Here is a 23,672-nt window from a genome sequence, read left to right as displayed (position 1 = left end):
CGACAAAAAGCTTTCCACAAACTAGCTATAATCTCGACTAAACCTAAGAAGCTCCAAACATCGGATGGAGTTGTAGGCCTAGGCCACCCTTCACTATAGCAACCTATTGAGGATCAACTATTATCCCCTCACTAGAAATAATATGACCCAAGAGAGTCATGATATTAAACCAAAACTCACACATAGAGAACTTAGAAAACAACTATTATTCTTTTAAGGTCTGCAACACCAAACAGAGGTGACTAGTATGATCCATATCACTCCTTGAATACACCAAAATGTCATCAATAAACACAATGATAAAGAGATCCAAATAGTTCCTGAACACTCTGTTCATCAAATCCTTAAATACTGCTGGAGCATTGGTCAATCCAAATGACATCGCTAAGAACTCAAAATGACCATACCAAGTACAAAAATCTCTCTTAGGGATATCCACCTCCCTAATCTTAAGCTGATGGTACCCAGACCGAAGATCTATCTTGGAAAAGAACTTGGCACCATGTAATTGTTCAAACAGATCATCTATCCTTAGGAGAGGATACTTGTTCTTGACCATTTCCTTGTTCAACTGCCTGTAGTCAATGCACATCTGAATGGAACCATTCTTCTTGCACAAAAACAATACTGGCGGACCCCACGGAGAAATACTAGGATGAATAAATCCCTTATCTAGAAGATCTTTAATTTGCTCCTTGAGTTCTCTTAACTCAGCCGGAGCCATTCTATACGGAGGAATAGATATTAGACAGGTGTCTAGAAAAAAATCAATACCAAACTCTATTTCCCTATTTGGAGGAACACTAGGAATATTATCCAGAAAGACCTCTAGAAACTCATTAACTATGGAACTGACTGTAAAGAAGGACCTTCCGAGTTAGAATCTTTAACCTGGACCAAGTGATAAAGACACCCTTTAGAGATTAACCTTTGACCTCTAAGATAAGAAATCAATCTCCCCCTCGGAGCTAAAGAATAGCCCTCCCATTCTATTTTTGGCTCACTAGGGAACCTAAAAATGACCTTACAAGTTTGACAATCTAAAGACATATACAAGAGAATGCAACCAGTCCACACCCAAAACCATATCAAAATCCACCATTCCCAACTTAAAATAGATCTACCAAGGTTTGCCTATCACGAATAGATATCACACACTCCATATAGACCCGTTCAATAATGACTGAGTCTCCTACCGAGGTAGAAATAGAAAAAGAATCTGAAATAATTTCTAGATCAAAACCAAAAGGCACAGCTATATAAGGAGTCACATACAAAAGAGTGGAGCCCAGATCAAGCAAATAATATACGTCACGAGAAAAGAGCTGTAATAGATAAATAACAATATCAGGTGATGCCTCAGATTCCCATCAGGATTCCAAAGCATACAATCTGTTCTGACCAATACTAGAACCAGGAGCAGTAACAGAAGCAGATGCCACACCACCAAGTGTAGGAGCAGAAGATAAAGCGACCAAAATCTTATCTGTCCCTATAGCAACCTTACTAGCCAGACAATCCTCGAACTAATGGCATACCTGACCAAACTTAAAGTACTTATATCTACCTTTTTTCACAGAATCCCTGATAAGGATGATTGCAGAACTAACAAGGAGGGCATAAAGAAATAGACTGACCTCCACTAGCCTTAGATTGGGCAACCTGAGCTTGAGAATTATCACCACCTTATTGACGCCTATCGCCTGACTGCTGTGGGTTAGGAGCACTGGTAGTAGAGAAGGAACCAAAACTCCCCTATTTCTTCTTCTGCCGCTTGCCACTATCTCTACCACCCCGAGACTGTGCACCTTCCTAATCAGAAAACCTGCACTACTTTCCCTGCCTATCCCCAAATTCTTCTTACTTTCTCTTCTCATCCTCAACCTGCTACATATGAACTATCAACCAAGAGATGTCTATATCCCTAATGAACAAATCAGTCTTGCTCTCCAAAATCAAATTTCTATTCAACCAAAAAGAAAACTTCCTCATTCTCGACCTTATATCAGCCACCAAATCAGAAGTATACCTTGACAACTGATGAAACTTCAAGGCATATTCCCTAACAGACATCCTCCCTTGCCTGAGGTTCACAAACTCTTCCATCTTAGCTTCCCTCAACTCTTGAGGAAAGAAATGATCCATGAAGGCATTAGAAAAGTCCTCCCATATCCCTTCCTCTTCTTTATCACTGTTATCTCTATCCTATTCCTCATACCACTGATAAGTAACATCTTTGAGCTAATAAGTCACAAAGCTAATTCCATCCACATTAGAAACCTGTATAACCCAAAATATTTTCTCCAGTTCATCCAAGAAGCCCTATGGGTCTTTTTCCATATTCACTCCCGTAAAAGTAGGAGGACCCATCTTTATAAGATGACTAACCTTTGTGGCCTCAGCAGATAAAGCACTAGCCATACCTCGCTCAGCCTGAACAACGACCATCTGAACAATAACATGAATAGACTGATGAAACTTCACGTTCATCACATTACACTGAGGGACTTGAGGAGTAGTAGAAGGAATAGGAGGAACTTCCATACAATTGAGAATATGACCATGAGATTGAAGATGTACTCCAGACGTAGGAGGTACCCCTTCAACATTATTCACAGATAGAATGAAAGAATTTCCTTGTGTTCCAGATCTAGGAGACATGATCTAAAAGACAAACAATGAAGGATTAAAGAAGATTCAAGGATTAAGAATTTTAAGAAAGTGAAACATTCCTAAATGTCTCAAAGCCTCTCTCTTATGTGAGTGGCGTGCTTCACCCCCTAAAAGAGATTCTACTCAACATGGCTTTGTGGACTCCCAGTTGACACTGAATCTAAAGCTTTGATACCAAATTGTCACGACCCAAACTAGGGCCTAGACATAATGGGAATCCTAAGTCCAACCAGGATCGGGGACCGCCCCCTTAACCTAGCCCAACCGCCTTTCACAGCCTTAGATGAGCTGAATATCAAGCATATAACAAGATTGCATTAATGCTCTCATGAAGACTCTAGGATAGGGTCACAATAGTGACCAAACCAACCGAGTCTATTGGCGCCAAACCAACCATCCATACAATACCAAACCAAAGAAAATATCAAAACATAATATGATAATCAAACCCAAAATATAATACGATGGAACAGTGAAAAATTATGTCCGATGATGCCAGCCTCCCAAATTATTCTAATCCCAAGGTCGACACCAATACTGATCCTGTCCATACCAACCCCTATAAGTACCACAAAGCCACTATCCAAAAGAACACAAATATTCGGTTGGGATATGCCTCCAACCATGGCCCAAACTAATATCAAAGACAAAAGAAAAATGTCTAAGAATGTCCATATCTTGAAATAGATCCTTTTGGATAGATGGAAGCTCACCACTTTAATCCAAAATCTGTCCCCGAGTCAATCACTAAGTATAAGGAGTCAAACAACCAATTCCTGCATAGCGTGGGTATACTTTTGATAGTAGACGAGTTAGCAAATGACCACTAGCATGTATCTCAGGATAATTATAAAGTAATACCATTTAAACAACCAAGTAAAACCATCCATGATGCATACAACCATACATATATATATATATAAGTGCTAGAAAGGGAATTCGGGTTTACCCTGCATTTAAAATCTTTACATGGGCTGAGTAATCTTGCTGTTTAACCACACCCATGGGTCGCATGGGTTCAGCTCCCCATGCTAAAAAAGTCCTAGTACATGAAGCCACATGACTAGGAAATATCCCATGGGATGACTAGTACATCCCTCCAATATAAAATATGACACTCGCACATGGTCATCGAAGACCCCTCATATTGGCAAATATGAGTTTCCAATTTTGGTACCCCCAAAACCTCCACCTTCCACGACTTAGTTACACATCTCGCCATTAATGCCTAAATTAAAACTATGTCCAAACAATCCAATTACCTTTTATTACCAAGGAAAATTATTAGTGGTATTGTCATACCAACCCTACTTGTAAGATTTATCCATAGCCAAACCATTTAGGTTAAGGGAACTCTCTAGTGCCCTCTCTATTTACCATATTAACCTCTTTGGGAGACTACTATATTCTCCATAAGCATAACTAATTAGCCTATAACCTTTGTAATCCATTTAAACCATTTATAGTTTCTTATATAAGCTGAAAACAAGCAACAATTCCATTTAAAGAAGTCAATGCTATGAACATATCTTTATAAGCATTTTATCAAATACCTTGGGGGCATAATATAACCAAAACCAATTACAAAGACCATTAAACCATTACCATGAAAACCAACTTCTCCAAACCATTGTTGATGCATATAAAAGCATAATTAAACCATAGGAAACCATTACCAAGCCATTAAAAACAAAACCCCCAATTAATAGTTGAAAACAATAATCCATGCAACAATGGAACCATGAAAACATCCATAAAATCTATGTTTTTTTAGAAGTGAGTAGTTGGAAAAAGACACATGCCTTAAACTGAGAAAGATGATGGAAGAAAATCACCAAAGCAAGTCCCAAAGCAATCCCTAAGTAAAACCCTAGCTTTCTTGCCCCAAAGGCTCTTGAGAGAATTATGATGTGTTTTGGAAAAGTTTTCTAAGTGTTAATGAATAGAATAATAGGGTAAATAACCTCCTTAGTATATTAGAAGTCGTGGGTCATAATTAGGGTAAGTAGGTAAATGTCCAGAATACCTCTGCTTAAGTCCCTTAAAAACCCATCATAGGGATACTACTGACCCTTTTATAAGTCGTACCCTTCCTTACTATTGGTTTCCACAAGTCGTACCTAGGCCTTAACCTTTGGATCAGACACTGTCCAACATACGACTCATCCAACCAAGTCATAACCTCAAAATATGATCCGTATCCCTGGAAGAATGAAATACTAGAAGGATCAAACACTGACCACCATATGAGTTATCGATATGACTCATACCAATCATTATAACTCATACTCTTAAGTCGTGATCATTCCAGTGATTAAAACTATCCCACCTACTTACACTGGTCAGCTTACGACAAGACCATACCACTCCTACCCTATTATACGACTTGTACCCTGGATTTGTATTGGGTCCAGAGAATAAATTTTAAGGAAAATTTTTAAGGCCAAAACCCAGGATTTATCATTCTCCCCCACTAGAAAATTCATCCCTAAATAGCAGATAAGGTGAGGGTAACCACACACAGAGTCATTTGCATTATCAAACATATTACCAACCTTCATCAAAGTTCAAAAACAAAGAGGAAAAGATATTAATCGTTTCTTTAACAAACTCAAAAAATAAAAATGTGTTCACGAACACATACCTTTCGCACAGATACCAGGAGCAGAGAACAAGAATGAATACTTGGACTTCGTGTTCTCTTCTGCTTCCCACATAGATTATTCTACCATATGGCTCTGCCATAAAACCTTAATTGAAGTCACATCCTTGGTCCAAAATCAACAAACTTGCCTATCCGATATCTCAACCAAGACCTTTTTATAAGATAAAGAATTCGGGATATCTAACCCTTCCAAAGGAATAACCAAAGAAGGATTACCAATACATTTCTTCAAAATAGAAACATGAAAGATCGGATGAACCTAACCCAAACTAGATAGCAACTCCAACTCATAAGTAACATTACCAACTCTCTGTGAAATCATATAAGGACCAATAAACCAAGGACTGAGCTTCCCCTTCTTGCAAAACTTCACTACTTCATTCATTGGAGACACCTTTAGGAACACCCTGTCCCTAACTTCAAACTCCAAATCTCTATGCCTATTATCTGTATTAGACTTTTGACAACTTTGAATAGCTTTAAGCCTAACCTAAATTACCTTCACCTTCTCCATAGCTTGATAGACCAAATCGATACCATACATATCCGCTTTGCCAAGATCAAACCATCCAATAGGAGATCTACACCTCCTACCATACAATTCCTCAAAAAGAGCCATACCAATACTAGAATGATAACTATTATTGTAAGAAAACTCTACAAAAGGTAGATGCTCAACCCAATTGCCACCATAATCAATCACACATTCCCAAAGAATGTCTTTTATTATTTGAATCATTCTTTCCACTTGCCCATCCGACTTCAAATAAAAAGCCATACTCAGACTAACTTTAGTCCCTAATTCTTTCAAGAAAGATCACCAGAAATGAGATGTAAACTACGTACCACATTAAAAAAATTATTGAAACAGGCACCCCATGCTATTTCAAATCTCTTGAAGATACAAATTCACATAATCTTCCACCAAAAAGGTATTCCTTACTAGCAAAAAGTGAGTAGACTTAGTCATCCTATCTATGATGACCCAAATCAAATAAAATTGGTTCCAGACTAAGGAAATTTGGTAATAAAATCCATATTGATCATCTCCCTCTTCCATTCAAGCAGCTTTATTTCTTCATGCAACTCACCAGGTCTCATGTGCTCAACCTTAACCTATTGATACACCATGTACTTAGCCACAAAATTAACCATATCTCTCTTTATTCCATTCGACCAGTAGATCTCCTTAAGATCATGATATATCTTTGTTGAGCTAGGATGGACAACATAGGATGGCTCAGCCAAAACCCTTTATCGTAAACCATCGATGTTCAAAACACACCACCCTCCTTGGTACCATAAAGTACCATCACCACTAATCTCAAAACCCATCACTTTTTCCCACCGACATCACTCTTGATTTTCATTAAGACCGAATCCAACACATACTTCTCCTTAATCTCTACTCCAAGAGATAATCAAACCACTTCTTGCACCATCACACCACTATTCTTAGAATCTAAGAGATGAACTTTAAGATTGGCTAAGCGGTGAATATCCTTCACCAATTCCCACTTTCCTTCTTCCACATGAGCTAAACTTCTTATAGACAACCTACTAAGAGTATCAGCAACCATGTTAGCCTAACTTGGGTGGATAGTGAAGACTCATATCATAATTTTTAAGAAGCTCAAGACATCTCCTTTGCCTGAGATTAAGCTCCTTTTGCATGAACATGTAATAAAGACTCTTATGATCAGAAAAGATATCCACGTAAACACCATATCAATAATGCCACTATATTTTCAAAGCAAACACAACCGCCAACAACTCTAAATCACGAGTAGGATAATTCCTCTTAGGTACCTTCAACATCCTGGAAGCATAGGTAATCACCTTCCCATGTTACATCAAAACACAACCAATCCCTACCCAAGATGCATCATAATAAGCCACAAACCCATCTTTGCCTTTTGACAAAGTCAAAATTAGAGCCGAAGTCAACCTATCCTTCAACTTTTCAAAACTCCCCTCACAAGCATCTTACCAAGAAAACTTAACCTTCTTCTGAGTTAACTTAGTCAAAAGAGCAGATATCGATGAAAATCTTTCTACAAATTGCCTATAATACCCTGCTGTAACACCCTGTATTTTTGAGCTAGAAATCAAACCATCGTTCCTACATGTGTAAGCTCTTATTCTATGGTTTATATTTAAATTTATGTATTATGATCTTTATCCTAGCATATGAAGTGATTATGAGGTGAAAAATGTTCATAGAAATCACTTAAAGCAATGTTGAGCTAAGAATCCTTCATTTATCCAAAGTTTGATATTCGATTCTACAAGGGTCCACTTTGAATATGTATAACTTTGTATACACGTAGAATTTTGTAGCTTAAGAACCACCAAATTGTAGATAATTGAATTATATTTCCAATGATACCAATTTCGCCTAAATTCGATAACCGAGCAAAATGTTATGGCATTTTCCGTGTGAGGCAATAAGCTGATGTGATAGCAATGTGATGTGTCAGCCAGTGCATTACGGAACTGTTTCACATGATAAATTTAAGTAAGGTGTTGCATGGCCTATAGTTCGGAAATTCTATTCCAATCAATGATTCAAAGGTCTATGATTCCAAGCTATAGAATTGTGACAATATTGTAATCCCTGATTCAAACGTCTTGTTTAGGTCTTGCCCAAAGTTCTTTGCTCCTTCATGTCGTTAGAAATCCCTAGAAGGGTGTTGAAGAAATCCTCCACTTGAGTATAATGATCTAGTATGAGTTAGTTTGGATAGACAATAGTCTAGTTTAGCAACTAGACGGATAGATTTCAACATTTTTCCATTTTTCGAACCTGTCTGGTCTTACTACCTGAAGTTTCATAAGTACGGTCATTCCAAAAGATAATTGTACACACCCAAGTAATTTGTGAATTCAGATCAGTATATGAATTAGGCATTAGTTTCAGAATTCGGATATCTAGTCATGATTTAGTTCATAAGTATTCAAGGAATGATTTTCATTTTCCAAGTGTTTTAGCTCAAACAATGTGATACCCATTGTGTAATCTTAGCCTCGTTTTCTCATGATTTATGCCTGCATAAACTATCACTTCGCAATCTATAAGTACGATCGCACCATAAGCACATCAAGCAAATTCTAAACTCTTAGCATGGGTCAGCTCTTTCTAATAAGTAAAGGCAAGTCAGCTCAGGCTTAGTCGAAGATAACACCCTTCTTTCATTCATCTCCCTTTTAATCAAAGATTCAGCTATGTAGCTATTCTTGTCTTGAGTATATGCATTCATCAAAGTACTCCAAAGTTGAGGATGTTATAAAGTAATTTTAGCAATTTTTTTCAGCTATGCATACTTAATTTTCTCCGTACTCTTAGCCTAACAAGAGACATTCGAGGATGAATGTTCCCAACGGGGAGATATTGTAACACCCCACAAGTTTTCCTCATCGTTAAAGCCTTCAAAGGAATTCAGAAGAAGCCTTTGTAATACCCCGTACATTTCTAAGCTAGAAAACAAACCGTTGTCCCTACATGTGAAATCTCCAATCCTGTAATTCATATTTGATCACATGACTTACTATGAGTATCCTAGTAATAAGAGAGCCTATGATGTGTTAGGTGTGTTCATATGAGTCACTTAAGGTAATGAAAGCTAAGAGTTTTTGAATCCATCAAGTTTAAGTGTTTGATTTCGCAAGGTTCATCTTTGAACGAGCATAACTTGACGTATATGTGGTATTTTTTCATATTTACACCCACCAAATTGTAGAGAATCGAATTAACTTGCCAATAATACTAATTTTACCAAAATCCGGCACCCGATCAAGAAGTTATGGCTTTGCAATGTGGAGTGCGTCGCCTAACAAATTACTTAAGGCTACTGGAATGGTTATGCCATATGTTGTGTGACGCACAACGTAACTTATGCCATAAGTTGTCCGACGCACAACCTAACTTATGCCATAAGTTGTGTAATGCACAACCTAGGTTAGGCGATGGGTTGTGTGCCGCATACCTCAAGGCCTAAGTAACGTAAAACTCCATTTTTGAGTTATTTTGAGGGCAACTAAGTCTTTTAATATTCATTACACGTCACTAAACTTAACCTTACGAAATTAATAGTTCCTAATCACATCATAACCCTATTATCATCTTAAGTTCATCATCCAAGAGCACTATAACAGAAAAACAACTAAGGATGTACAATCAAGATTGAAGGTTCAATTTTTTGATGATTTCATCACCATAAAGGTATGTGGGGTTTGAACAAGAACACTTCTTTCGTTCTTGTGCCCAAAGTTTTGATGTTTTTAAAGGATTTCCTATTTTCAAGTTGAATTTATGCCTAGTATGCTATATTTCAAGTTTATGAGATTTTGGAATGTTCAAATCTTGAATTGTATGATATTTTACCTATTTTACGATTTAAATTGAGAAGTAATGTTATGAATTGTATAGTCCTTCAATGATTGGTGTTTTTGGATACTCTTAAGGTCGAAGTCATGATTTACTCTCTATTTTGAAATGAGATTTCTTGAGTATATAAATATGCCTTAATGTTAAAGAATGAATTTTTATATGCTATTAAAGTTTTAAAGCCTGATGATGACTTTGTACCAAAGTTTCAAGAAAAGAGTTTTTTTTTTACCGTAAGCTAAGAAAGGAATCCACACCAATTTTGATTTAAGTTAAAGAGAAGCATAGTTGGATTCCATTACGTACTTTTGTATTGTTTAAGGTGGATTTTCCTAAAAGTTCTGAGCCTAGTATAGGAGTAGCATTTAGCATCGAGTTGGGCTTGATTCCAAGGTATCACACCCCTGAACTATGACCCACCGTAGGATTTGATTTACCCCAAGTGGGTTAAGATAGTGATCACTAAAAGTAAAGGTTCTACTCCGATGGGAAGGATAGGAAAACTCTCTCCAATGTCGGCAAAACGTTGGACTCCATGTAGCTTACTTGGTTTATGTCTGTTAGAAGAAACTCCCAAAGTAGTCCCCCACTCTATTTAATATAAAAGTATATGTATTTCAAAAACTATGATTCTAAGATTTCTAAGATTCTCAAGTGTCATAATCTTTAAGTTCCAAAAGAAGTTCCCTACTCTCTTTAAGATAAAGTATTTATATACATAGCTTGAAAGTTGATATTTTAAGATTTCCAAAGTTGTAAGTCCCAAAGTCTTTAAAATTGTTACAGTCTCAGAGTTTCTTAAGTTTCAAAGAAGTTTCATTCTCCTCAAGATGAAATCATGAGTTTTGAAAGTATTGTTTAAATATTTCTTTAGCTTACAAGTTTTGAGAATAAGAGGAGAATACAAATTTTAAAACTAAGTGTAATGGATCACAAGATTTATACTATATACTTTTATATTCTTGATTTATGAGATTCAGTTTTCAGATTACTCATGCTATGTGAGTCATTTACATTTGCATGCATGATTTTATAAACTGTGATGATATTGAGATACTATTTTATATATATGTATTGCACCCCCATATACTCAGTACATCCTCAAAGTGCTGATCCACGTATATGTCTGTGTGCTATATTATCTTATAATGTAGGTACAAGTCATAGCATACGTATCATAATCAGACAGGTTGCAGCTTTTCGCCAGTAGAGGACGAGCACTTTTGATTCACGGGATCAAGTCAGTCAGAGTTTGCATAGTATTGTATTTTCTTCATTTAGTCGTATTGAGTTGAGATACTTGGGAGTCATGACCTGGTTATCTAGAGTCAGTACTAGTAGAGTCTTCATAGACAGTCAGTAGAAGTTGATGTATTCAGTTTCAGTTTTGTTTAAAAAAGCAGAGTTGTAATTTTGTAAGTTCAGTTTTGTATTGATCAGATTCAGAAGGAGTTGTCTTCTGCTGATGTTGTACAGTTTTATGTATTTTATTCAGTTGCTTATGAGTTAATCCAGTAGAAGGGTTAGCTTGGGGTCACTTGTGACCCTAAGCACCATGTGACATCTCGGGATCCATTTTCGGGGCATTACATTTTGGGACTATGGTTAGGATCCATGATTTGTGGTCTTGTGCACTACTATGACATGTTGATTTGATTGGGGATCATGGCACCATGCTGTGTGTTCTTACATGTCTTCCCACACTGATACTCCAATCCTTGCAAAAAACTTGAATTGAAGGCTTGGCCGCTGAGTCAAGGGCGGATTCTATATATCCCGTGGAATTATAGATTGTAGGGTGTACTATCTAGTTTAGAAGTAATATAAAGAGTGGTTTATGATTTCAAAGAAATGTTTCAAGGTCTCTAAAGTGTGCCCATGTGTTTTCATATATTATATGTAAAATGTTTTATGAATTGCTCTCACTTATGTTATATATAAATACATTATTTTGGATTGCTCTGCGTACCCATATGTTTGTATTGAGCCCCTAGATTTCAGGGTCTGAGGCTCAGTCTAGAGGCCCCGCTAAGCCATAGATTTATCAGACAGAAGTGTGCAGCTGGGGAGCCTTCTTTATTTTGAAAGGCCTATTTTTTGAACATTGTTATTTCATTTTGGTTTTAGGTCCGACTGGGGGCCTTGTCCCAGTTTCAGATAGGTTGTTAATTTTTGGTGTATTAGAGATTTTCTAGACTGAAGTAGCTGCTGTCTAGATATTTATGGATTTCTTTCCGTATTGTTAGATTGAACTCAGAACATAACCATGATTTCGTTTGTTCACTTTTCGCATTTTCCTTGTTGTATATGAATGGTGTTTATGATTGCCAGATAGAAAGGGGCACCCGGAGCTTCATGGTTTGGGATGATCATCGCGGCCAGGGCCCCAGCTCGGCTCGTGACCCCGGCTAAACCCAAGAAGCTCCGAATATCAAATGGAGTCATGGACCTAAGCTACCCCTTTACTGAAGCAACCTTTAGAGGATCAACCATTATCCCCTCACTAGAAATAATGTGACCCAAGAAAGTCATGGCATCTATCTAAAACTCACACTTAGAGAACTTGGAAAACAACCAATGTTCCTATAAGGTCTGCAACACCACAAGGAGGTGACTAACATGATCCACCTCACTCCTCGAATACACCAAAATGTCATCAATAAACGTAACAAAAAAGAGATCCAAATACTGCCTGAACACCCTGTTCATCAAATCCTTAAATGCTATCGGAGCATTGGTCAACCCAAATGACATCACCAAGAACTCAAAATGCCCATACCGAGTATGAAAAACTATCTTTGGGATATCCACCTCCCTAATCTTAAGTTGATGATACCCATACAAAAGATCTATCTTGGAAAAGAACTTGACACCCCGTAACTGATCAAACAAATCATCTATCCTTGGGAGAGGATAATTGTTCTTGACCGTTACCTTATTCAACTGCCTGTAGTCAATGAACATCTGAAGGGAATCATCCTTCTTGCACACAAAAAACACCAATGCACTCTCGGAGAAACCCTAGGACGAATAAACCCCTTATCTAGAAGGTCTTTAATTTGCTGCTTGAGTCTCCTTAACTTAGCCGGAGCCATTCTATATAGAGGAGTAGATATTGGACAAGTGTCCAAAAGAAAATCAATACCAAAATCTATTTCTCTATCCGGAGGAACACCAGGAAAATCATCTGGAAAGACCTCTGGACACTCATTAACTACTGGAATTGACTGCAAAGAAGGACCTTCCAAGTTAGAATCTTTAACCCGGACCAAGTGATTAGTACACCCTTTAAAGATTAACCTTCGAGCTCTAAGATAAGAAATAAATCTCTGTAACACCCCGATTCTGTACATCAAATGCTACACGGTGCTCATAATCTCGAGGGACCAAAAGATAACCCATGATTAGTACCTGCTGCAATAACTGAATAATAATACTGTATTATGCAAAATTAGGCAGAATCTTGCCATAAGGTTGAAAATTATAAATAAACACTGAGTACTGAAAATTGAATACTGATACATCTATCTGAAATACTCTAGTCTGATAAGCATCTACTGTCTGAATAAGGGATTCATGGGACAAAACACCAACCAAGCCCAACTATTAAAAACTGATAAACTGAGATACTGAAGTAATAATCATGTCCTCGAATTGTAAGGACTCACCACTAGTCTAATGCTGATGGATAGGGCTGCTAAGTATGATCGGGAGCCCATGAGTCTGAACCTATGATATAAGACATCATAGCATAAAATAAAGGTATGCGTCAGTACTTTAAATATACTAGTATGCTAAGTGAGGTAGGTTGAGATGCATGGGTTCATATGCATGAACAATACTGACTGAATAACATGAGTATAACTGAATGAAAGTACATGCAAGAATACGTAAGCTGTAACTGAGGTCGTGATAACACTGGATACTGAGTTTTGAATTATTGATTTACTAATACCTGAGTTTACTGATACTGTATTACTGTTAACTGGGTGACTGTACCTGACAGTCCTAATTCTGTGGAACTATTCTGAGTTCTGTACTGAACTGAGTGAATGTGTCTGAAAGTCCTGATTTCTGTAGAACACAGACTAGTTCATCACCCAATTGTCCAGGTATGTTTACAATCCATTAATTCAACCGAATTTTCCAACCTATTCACTACCATTCCTGCTTCACTATAATCAGTTTACATTAACACCTTCCAATTTTAAAAAATATCATAATTACTAGTTACTAGTTTTCACTATCCATAGTCTTATAATTAGACATCAACATACATATATTCTCATGAATTATCACAATTAAAACATAATCCACAAAATTATCAAAGAATTCCCCCAAGATAATAATTAAACTAAATTAGATTCAATTTATATTCATATTTTAATTATTATCAACCATTCGTCGAGCCCGTAGGCATAAATATGAAATATCTTGTCAAATTGTATTATAATCTTGTAATTTAACCTAGATCTACTACACATTAAACATATTCTACCTAGGTGGCAAACTGCTGCTACGGAATGCACGATTCTGCGACTACCCTGTCATTTCTTCCTGGTCAACTAGATCTCATTCTAACAATAACAATTAAACAACAATTCAACCATTCTTCTGCCGATTCTAGGCATATAACCCAACTTTCATTGATTTTAACCTAAGATCATGGATAAACTCTATTATTCTAGGGTTTTCTACCCTCTAATCTACTCCAAATCTCTAAATTTTGGAATGGTTAGATAATTTCTAGTCCCTAGGACATAATTTATCAACACTATCTCAAATTCAAGGGATTTTAACCTATTAATTCACTTTACACCATAAAATCCCATCTAGGTTAACTTTCTACCACTACCATGACTAATCTAATATTATTCTAAGGATTTTAAAATCAAATCGAAGTTAGATTGATGGAAAAATATACCTTCATGGAGGAAACTAATAGAAAATTATAGAAATTGCTTCTCTAGAGATGGAGAATAAAAATTTTGAGTTTTGGAACTGAAACCCATCAAAAATAGGTATATGTACTACTCGAACCCCACAATAGCATACCAGATCGCTCTATAGATGCCTAATCTACTATAACAGGATCAACATATCAACATAGATAGTCTTCAATAAAAAGGTCATAGATTTTAACTCCAAAATAAGATTAAAAAATGATTTGTGGAATTAAAAAGAAGACTCAGAGATCTTTAGTTTGGTAAATATTGTACTCCATAACTCTTTATTATTTTAGAGGAGTGATCATTTAAAGTAGAACCTAGTTTAAACAAAGATCAAAACTAAATTAGTAAGGTCATATCCAACCTAACTTTGTGCTAGGGGTATTGCATGAACTTAATTCATATTTAATGCACTCACATACTAAAGAATTGATCCTAGAACCTACAAAGAACAAGATTTTTATGGCTTTACCATAGATATTTTCAGTGACAACGCAACGGGTCATTTCAACTTTACTGATGTTGTTAGTTTATTTGAAAGTGGTGATAAAAAATCTTTCAAGAGGATCACAAGACATTTAAAAAATTATGAAGATGTTCTAGCAAGATGGTTAATAAGCATAAAAGCTCTATTAGCCTTCATGATAAGGTTGGTGTGCGCATGGTTGGGACCAATAAAAGGATTACTAGAATAAAGAATATTTTTCCTATTAAATATCTTTATTATTCCTTGTATCTGAGAATAAAAAGAATATATACCTTCTTAGATATAGATCTGTCATGACCTAATTTACGAGTCATGATGGCAACTACTTTATCCCACCAGTAGGTAAGCCAAACCATATCCCAGAGCTTGATGTAATGGGCTAATTTGGTAAGAAATGGTATAAATGCCAGAAATATGTGAGTAAAATCTTACAAGTAACAAAACAGGGAGTAATCATAATAATAATGCTGAAGATAAATAAGATAAAAATAATATCCCACGACTTAGTAAAGTCGGTACAAGAACCACTAACAAAAAAATAAGAGTACTGAAATAGTCAAATATACATCAATCTCAAAATGGAAAGACTAATCGAAAGTAGGAAAAGTAGAAAAGGTCAACACCAACTTTGAGAGGTCACCTTGTCTCCGATTTTCAGTCAGCATAATCATGGCGTCAATGGAGACATCTAGTACTCGGATATGCATCAAAAAGTACATAAGTGTAGTATGAGTGCCAAAGCCATTGTAGTTATAATAACCCAAACCAGGGCCTTGCCATGATGGGTATATCAAGTCCCACGGGGATCATAGATCACTTTCTTAACCTAACCTAACCAACATATTAACCACAAGTTTCAGACGAATTTCGAGCATATAGCAAGATAGAGAAAAGTAAGTCTAATAATATCTCACAAAGTATCTAAGCTAATCCACCAAACTACATACTAAACCATCACACCCAAGTCCACAATAATCCACAAAGCCTCTACAAAACCGAAGTCATTAGTATGTCAGGATGTACCCCCAACAATAGCCAAAAACAATGTCTAAGCCAATTCTAAAACAAAGAGTAAAGGACCATAAAATGAATGCCTTCTGAAGTATGGAAGCTCGCCACTTCAATGTTGATCTTGCGAATTGCTAGATTACTTGGTCGCTGTGCAGAAAAAGAAGAAGAACCTTTAGTCCCTGTATCGCATGGGGATATAGCATCCAGAGCCTGTTAGCGGTTGGAGCGCTAGCATGTAACTCAGGGATAGAGAAATAAAATAATGCCATTATGTAGTATCAAGGCAAACCATCATATGCTACCAAAATCGTGTATATATATATATATATCTTGTCGGGATAGGGGACATGACTTAACATGAAGTTTGAAAACATTAACTTAGGCTGTGTAGCATAACTGTCATAAAATAAGGCACCCACAGGCTATATAGATCCAGATCTACCCTAGCTGGAAGACCCCTAGTACGTGTAGCCGCACAAACCAGAAAATATCCATATTCGTATATGCCATTATGGAGGACTCAAACCTCTTAACATAATCAAGGTGACGTAGCACAAATATATACAACATGGGGGACTTGAAACTCCCATTCATATATCCATTCAAGGGACTCAAACCTCTAGGTCATATAGACACTCGCACTGACTAGCGTGATTTCTAGTGCTAGTCTTTCGAACTCCACTTTTAAGGTCCGACTACACATCCCATTTTAAAGCCAAATTAAAACATTCTTTACACGTACACACAACCATTAGTTCAATTACTTACCAAAGGCATCCCGTTGATATCGTCATACCAACCCTGCTTGCAAGCGTATAACATACCATAACCGTTATTGTTCGACTTTGGGACTCAAACCCATTATCTATAAAAAGTCAACAATTCAATTCAACATTTAGGGAATCGAACCCATTTAGCCATTTAAGCCATCAAGGTTACAATTCAAATCAACATGTGGCCAACAAGGCCTTCATGAAACCTTTTACCAACCATTTACATTTTTTGGTCAATGTCTAAGTTCAAAACACATTTCAATTTAATTTATGGTCATCAAGAACTTTACAAAATTGTTTATCCTTCATCAACATTCTTATACCAAGCATTAGTTCAAAGCCCAATTCATCATGTGACTAGTTTGTTCTATTAGACATTTTTACAAACACATTGAGGGCATACTGTTACCAAGACCAAAACCAAAGTAAAAACTATCAAGTTTAGGGCTACCCATGACCCATTTGTTAATCTACAATTACAAAGCACCCACATGTGAAAGCCATCACCAAAAATATGTATAAACACAATTTAAACCAAGAGTAAACAATACTCAACATATGCGACAAAACCCTTAACATTGGTTTTCAAAACCATCATTAATGAATCATAACCAATGTTTAAAACATATGATATCTGAGAAATAACAACGAGGGAATAATCACATGCCTTATTCATGAAGATTCATGGAAGGAACTTGACTCTTGAGCCTCTAGATGAACACCTTGAAGAAACCCTAGCCCAATCTTCAAGAGAGAGCTTAGAGATGATTTTGAGAGTGTTTTGATCCCGCAAAGTGTGTTATAAGAGGCTATAATATGTTGTAATATGTGGGGTCTTAAGGGTTTTAGGGTGGGAAATGTCCAAAACACCCTCAACTTAAAAGCTTAAAAATGTGTGCTGGAAGTTGCCCCTTCCACTCATACCTACATCAAATGAGTGGTACCCTCCACTCATATGTTGATCAGAATGTTGGACACCATAATCTGTCCAACATACGACTCCTTAGCATGAATTGTACCCTAGCATACAACTAATACCCACTCAAGTCGTATCCTAGGCAGAATGTGATCAAGAACACACTAATTAACATATGATTTGGACCTTACTACTCATACCTTAACATAGGACTCATGTGATGCCTTCTCATAGCAAGAACAGAACTTGGCCAATGTGACACTGACCAACATATGCCCAAGGACATCAAACCATATCCATTCCATATGAGTGGTATGATGTAGTCGTATGGTTAACAAAATGTTCAAGGCTTAGATAATTTTGCAAAGGCCAAAGTTTGGGGTGTTTCATTCTCCCCCTTAAGGATCATTCGTCCTTGAGTGATGGGACGAGGCACTACAAACAAGATTAAACTCCAAACAACTCTACTATTACCTTTTTGACTGATAATAAACACCAAGAGATTCACAAATCTATTATCAACAAAGATATAAAACAAAGGTGTTAAGAACAACACATACCTCAAGCATGATTTTATGGAATTAGGAATAGGAATGGATACTTAGACTTTATGTCCTCCTCGGCCTCCCAAGTAGGTTCCTCAAACTTTTGGTTCCTTCATAGAACCTTCACCAAAGCCACGTATTTTGTTTGTAATCTCTAAACTTGATGATCTAAGATCTTCCCCGGGACCTTCTCATAAGACAAGGAATTTGAGATACCAATGTCCTTCAAAGGAACAATCAATGAAGGATCACTAACATATTTCCGCAACATGTACACATGGAATAACGGATGAATGAAACTCATGTTAGAGGAAAAATCCAACTCGTATACAACACTACCAACTCTTCTCAAAACCACATATGGGCCAATATATCGAGGACTAAGTTTCGCTTTCTTCTCAAACCGTATCATTCCTTTAATGGGAGATACCTTGAAGAAGACCCAATATCTAACCTCAAACTCTAAATCTCTTTGCCTCATATCTGCATAGGACTTTTGATGATTATGGATGGTATTAAGCCTATCCCAAATTACCTTCACCTTTTCCATAGCTTGGTGAATCAAATATGGGCTAAACATTTTCTCTTCACCAACCTCAAACCGCCCAATAGGAGACCTACACCTTATACCATACAATGCCTCAAATGGGGCCATACCAATACTAGAATGGTAACTATTGTTATAAGTAAATTCAATCAAAGGTAAATGGTTGAACCAAATACCACCATAATTAATCACACAAGTTTGTAACATATCTTCTAAAGTCTAGATGGTCCTTTGGGATTTCCCATCTGACTTTGGGTGAAAAGTCGTACTAAGACTCACCTTAGTCCCCAAACCACACTGGAAAGAATACCAAAAATACAATGAGAATTGGGTACCATGATCAGAGATAATCGAGACAGGAGCACTATGCAACTTTACAACCTTTTGAAGATACAACCTTGCATAATCCTTCACAGAAAAATTAGTCCTCATGGGTATGAAGTGAGTGGACTTAGTCATCCTATCCACGATGATCCAAATAGAGTCACACTAATTTCGTGACTGCGGAAGGCCAACAACAAAATCCATATTAATTATCTCCTATTTCCACACCGATAATTCAATCTCTTAAAGCAACCCACCAAGCATCAAGTGATCCACCTTCACTTGTTGACATACCATACACTTACCACAAAGTCGGACACATCCCATTTCATATTATTCCACCAATATATCTCCTTGAGATTATGATATATCTTTGTCGAACAGGGATGAACCATAAACTATTGCTCATGGGCTTTGGCCAAAATCCTGCCTTGCAACCCATCCACATCCAAAACACATAACCTTTCTTGGTACCTAAAGATACCATCTCCATTAATGTCAAAAACCTTCACCTTTTGCCTACCACATCATACTTGATTTTCATGAAAAGAGGATCTAACACCTACTTCTCCTTTATTTCCAAACAAAGAGATGCCTACGCTACCTACTACACTAACAAACTACCATCCTTAGAGTCTAAGAGACGAACTCTAAGGTTAGACATACGATAAATATCCTTCACCAACTCCCATTTATCCTTATCCATATGCAACAAACTACCCATGGACAACCTTCTAAGAGCATCAACAACCATGTTAGCTTTACCTAGATGGTAGTGAAGAATCATATCATAGTCCTTGAGAAGCTCAAGCCATCTCTTTTGCCTGAGGTTAAGCTCTTTTTGAGTGAACACATACTGTAGGATCTTATGATAAAAAAAGATGTCAACATTCACCCCATATAAATTATAATGCCAAATTTTTAACGTGAACACCATAACTAACAAATCTAAGTCATGAGTCAGCTAGCTCCTTTTAAGAACCTTCAACTGCCTAAAGGCACAGGCAACTACCTTACCATACTGAATCAACAACTAGTCTAGACCAATCCGGTATGTATCACAATAATCTACAAATCCCTCTTTACCCTTAGGTAGAGTTAAGACTAGAGCTGAAGTCAACTTATATTTTAGCTTCTCAAAACTATCCTCACAAGCATCAGACCATAAGAACTTTCTTTATTTTGAGTCAAGTTGGTCAATGGATCAACAGTAGAAGAAAAACTCCCCACGAACCTCCTATAATACCCGGCTAAACACAAGCTTTGAATGTCGGTTGGAGTCATGGGTCTAGGACAATTCTTAGCCACAACAACCTTTTGAGGATCTACCATAATCCCCTCACTATACACAACATGGCCCAAAAAATGTATCGCATTCAACCAGAAATCACACATGGAGAACTTAGCATACAATTGCTGATCTTTCAAGGTCTGCAACACAAGACGATAGTGATAGACATTATCCTCATAATTTTTAGAGTACACCAATATGTCATCGATCAAAACAATGATGAACAAATCTAGAAACTGATGAAAGACCCTATTTATCAAATCCATGAATACCGTTGGGGCATTGATCAATCCAAAAGACAGCCAAAAACTCAAAATGCCCATATCGAGTACGAAAAGTAGTGCTAGGGATATATACCTCCTTAATCTTTAGCTGATGATACTCAGATCGAAGATCAATCTTGGAAAAGAATTTGGCACCCTAAAAGCTGATCGAAGAGATCATCAATTCTCAAAAAGGGATACTTGTTCTTTATCGTCACCATGTTCAATTGCTGGTAACCAATACACATCCAAAGATACCATCCTTCTTACAAACAAACAACACTAGTGGACCCTACGGAGAAATACTAAGATAGATGAAACCCTTGTCTAAGAGATCCTTTAGTTGCTCCTTGAGTTCCTTTAATTCAGCTGGAGCCATTTGATACGGGGAATATAAATTTGATGAGTGTTTGGAATGAGATCAATACCGAAATCAATCTCCCTATCGGGAGGGATATCAGGAAGTTTATCAGGTAAGACCTCAAGAAACTCATTTATCACTGGAACTGAATGCAAGGAAGGACCTTTCGAGTTAGAGTCTTTAAACCAGACCAGATGATAGAGACACCCTTTGGATAATAACCTCCGAACTCTAAGATACGATATAAACCTCCCCTAACGAGCTACAGAACCACCCTTCCACTCAATAACCAACTCATTATGGAATTTAAACACGACCTTGTAGGTCCTACAATGTAAGGAAGCATAGTACGAGTGCAACCAGACCATCCCCAAAATAACATGAAAATCAACCATGTCTAACTCTATTAAGTCCACTAGAGTTTCTCTACTACCAACAACTATCACACACCCTCTATAGACTCTTTTGACAACTACAGAGCCTCCTATCGGGGTAGAAACATAAAAGGATCCAACAGTCACTCAGGACCAAAACCAAAATGCATAGCCATAAATAGGGAAAAGTGTTTTAATATATTGGTAACATCATCTAAAGATGACTCAAATTCCTAATAAGTAGTGGAGCGTAAAGGTTGTTCCGACCTGTTCTGGAGCCAAAAGTGGCACCTTTTTGTGCAGGAGAAGATAAAGAGGCAACATGAACCTTGTTTGCACTAGAATCAACTCTAAAGGTACAATCCCATTGCATATGACCAATCTGACCACACATAAACCATTGGTTCCTACCCTTCTCACACTGACCACGATGATGCTGACCATAAAATCTATAAGAAGGGTAGAACAATACTGATTAGGCCCGACTGGCCTGAGATTAGACACTTTGTGTCCTTGAAGCATCACCATCCTGAAAAAATCTATCTCCCGATGGCTTTGGGTAGGGAGCACTAGCCATAGAATAGGAATTAGGACTCTTCTAACTCTTCCTATTAGGCCACTTTTCACTCAGTTAATGGCCCACCACTTTGTTCTAAAAATTAAGACCTTTTACTCTACCTCTCACCAATCTTAGCCTATTTCTTTTTCTCTTATTCAACCTGTTGTATATACATAACCAATTTGGAGATGTCCATATCCTTGATCAACAAGGTTGCCTTACTCTCAAGGATCAACTCACGAGACAATCCCAAAGCAAACTTTCTCAGTCGGTCCCTCATATTAGATACTAATTCAACAGCATATCAAAATAATTAATGGAATTTAAAGGTATAATCCTTGACTGTCATCCTTCCTTGCTTCAAGTTAACATATTCTTTCGCTTTAGCTTCCCTCTACTCCTAAGGAAATAAATAGTCTAGAAATGCACTAGAAAAATCATCCCATACATCCAAACTAGTATCTTCATCTCTTGAATATTCCCATTCCTCGTACCATTGGTATGTCATATATTTCAATTGGTAGGAAGCAAAGTTTACACCTTCAACCTCTGAAGCATGCACAACCCAAAATATCTTCTCTATTTTATCAATGAAAATTTAAGAATCCTTTTCAACCTTTGTACCAATAAACATAGGAAGATACAACCTCATGAACATACCAAATCTCGTGGCCTTAGAAGATGGAGTAACAGACATACCACACTCAGAATGAGAATCTACAATTGAATCAACAGATTAATAGAGAGATGAAACTCAACATTAGTATCCTTCTCTTGAGGTAACTGAGTATGAGTATCTCCCTCAAGAGTAGGATTCCTGGGGGCATGTGTAATCCCACAAGGACAATCAGATGCAGTGACCTTTGACATGGTCTAGACCCCAAAAGTAGAGCGTGCCCATCAACATTGTCCCTAGTTAGGAAAGAGGAGTTTCCATGAACCTCAGATCTTCTTGGAGGCATGATCTGAAAGATGAACGAGCATAAATTAGAAGAATCCAAGACCTTAGATTCTATAGCTTAAAGTAAGACAACAAGAAAGTGAAACATTCTTAAATGTCTCATAGCCTCTCTCTTATAAAAGTGGCATGCTACACATCCTTAAAAGAGACTCTACTTGATGCGACTTTGTGGACACCGAACTGACCATATACCTAGGATCTAATACAAACTTTTTCATAACCCAAACCAAGGCCTAGCCGTGATGGGTATCTCAAGTCCCACGTAGACCAAAGATCACCCTCTTAACCTAACCTAACCAATATATTACCATAAGTGTTGTATGAATTCCGAATAGATAGCAAGATAGATAAAAATAAGTATAATAATATCTCATAAAGTATCTAAGTAAATCCATCAAACAACATACTAAACTATCACACCTAAGTCCACAATAATCCACAAAGCCTCTACAAAACCAAAGTCAATAGTATGTCGGTACATACCACCGACAATAGCCAAAAACAATGTCTAAGACTAGTCTAGTACAAAGATTAAAGGACCATAAAATGAATGCCTTCCAAAGCATGAAAGCTCACCACTTCAATA

This window comes from Capsicum annuum, chromosome 1, assembly GCF_002878395.1.
Source record: "Capsicum annuum cultivar UCD-10X-F1 chromosome 1, UCD10Xv1.1, whole genome shotgun sequence".
In the NCBI taxonomy this organism is placed as follows: Eukaryota; Viridiplantae; Streptophyta; class Magnoliopsida; order Solanales; family Solanaceae; genus Capsicum; species Capsicum annuum.
Note: the sequence above shows the minus strand (reverse complement) of the source record.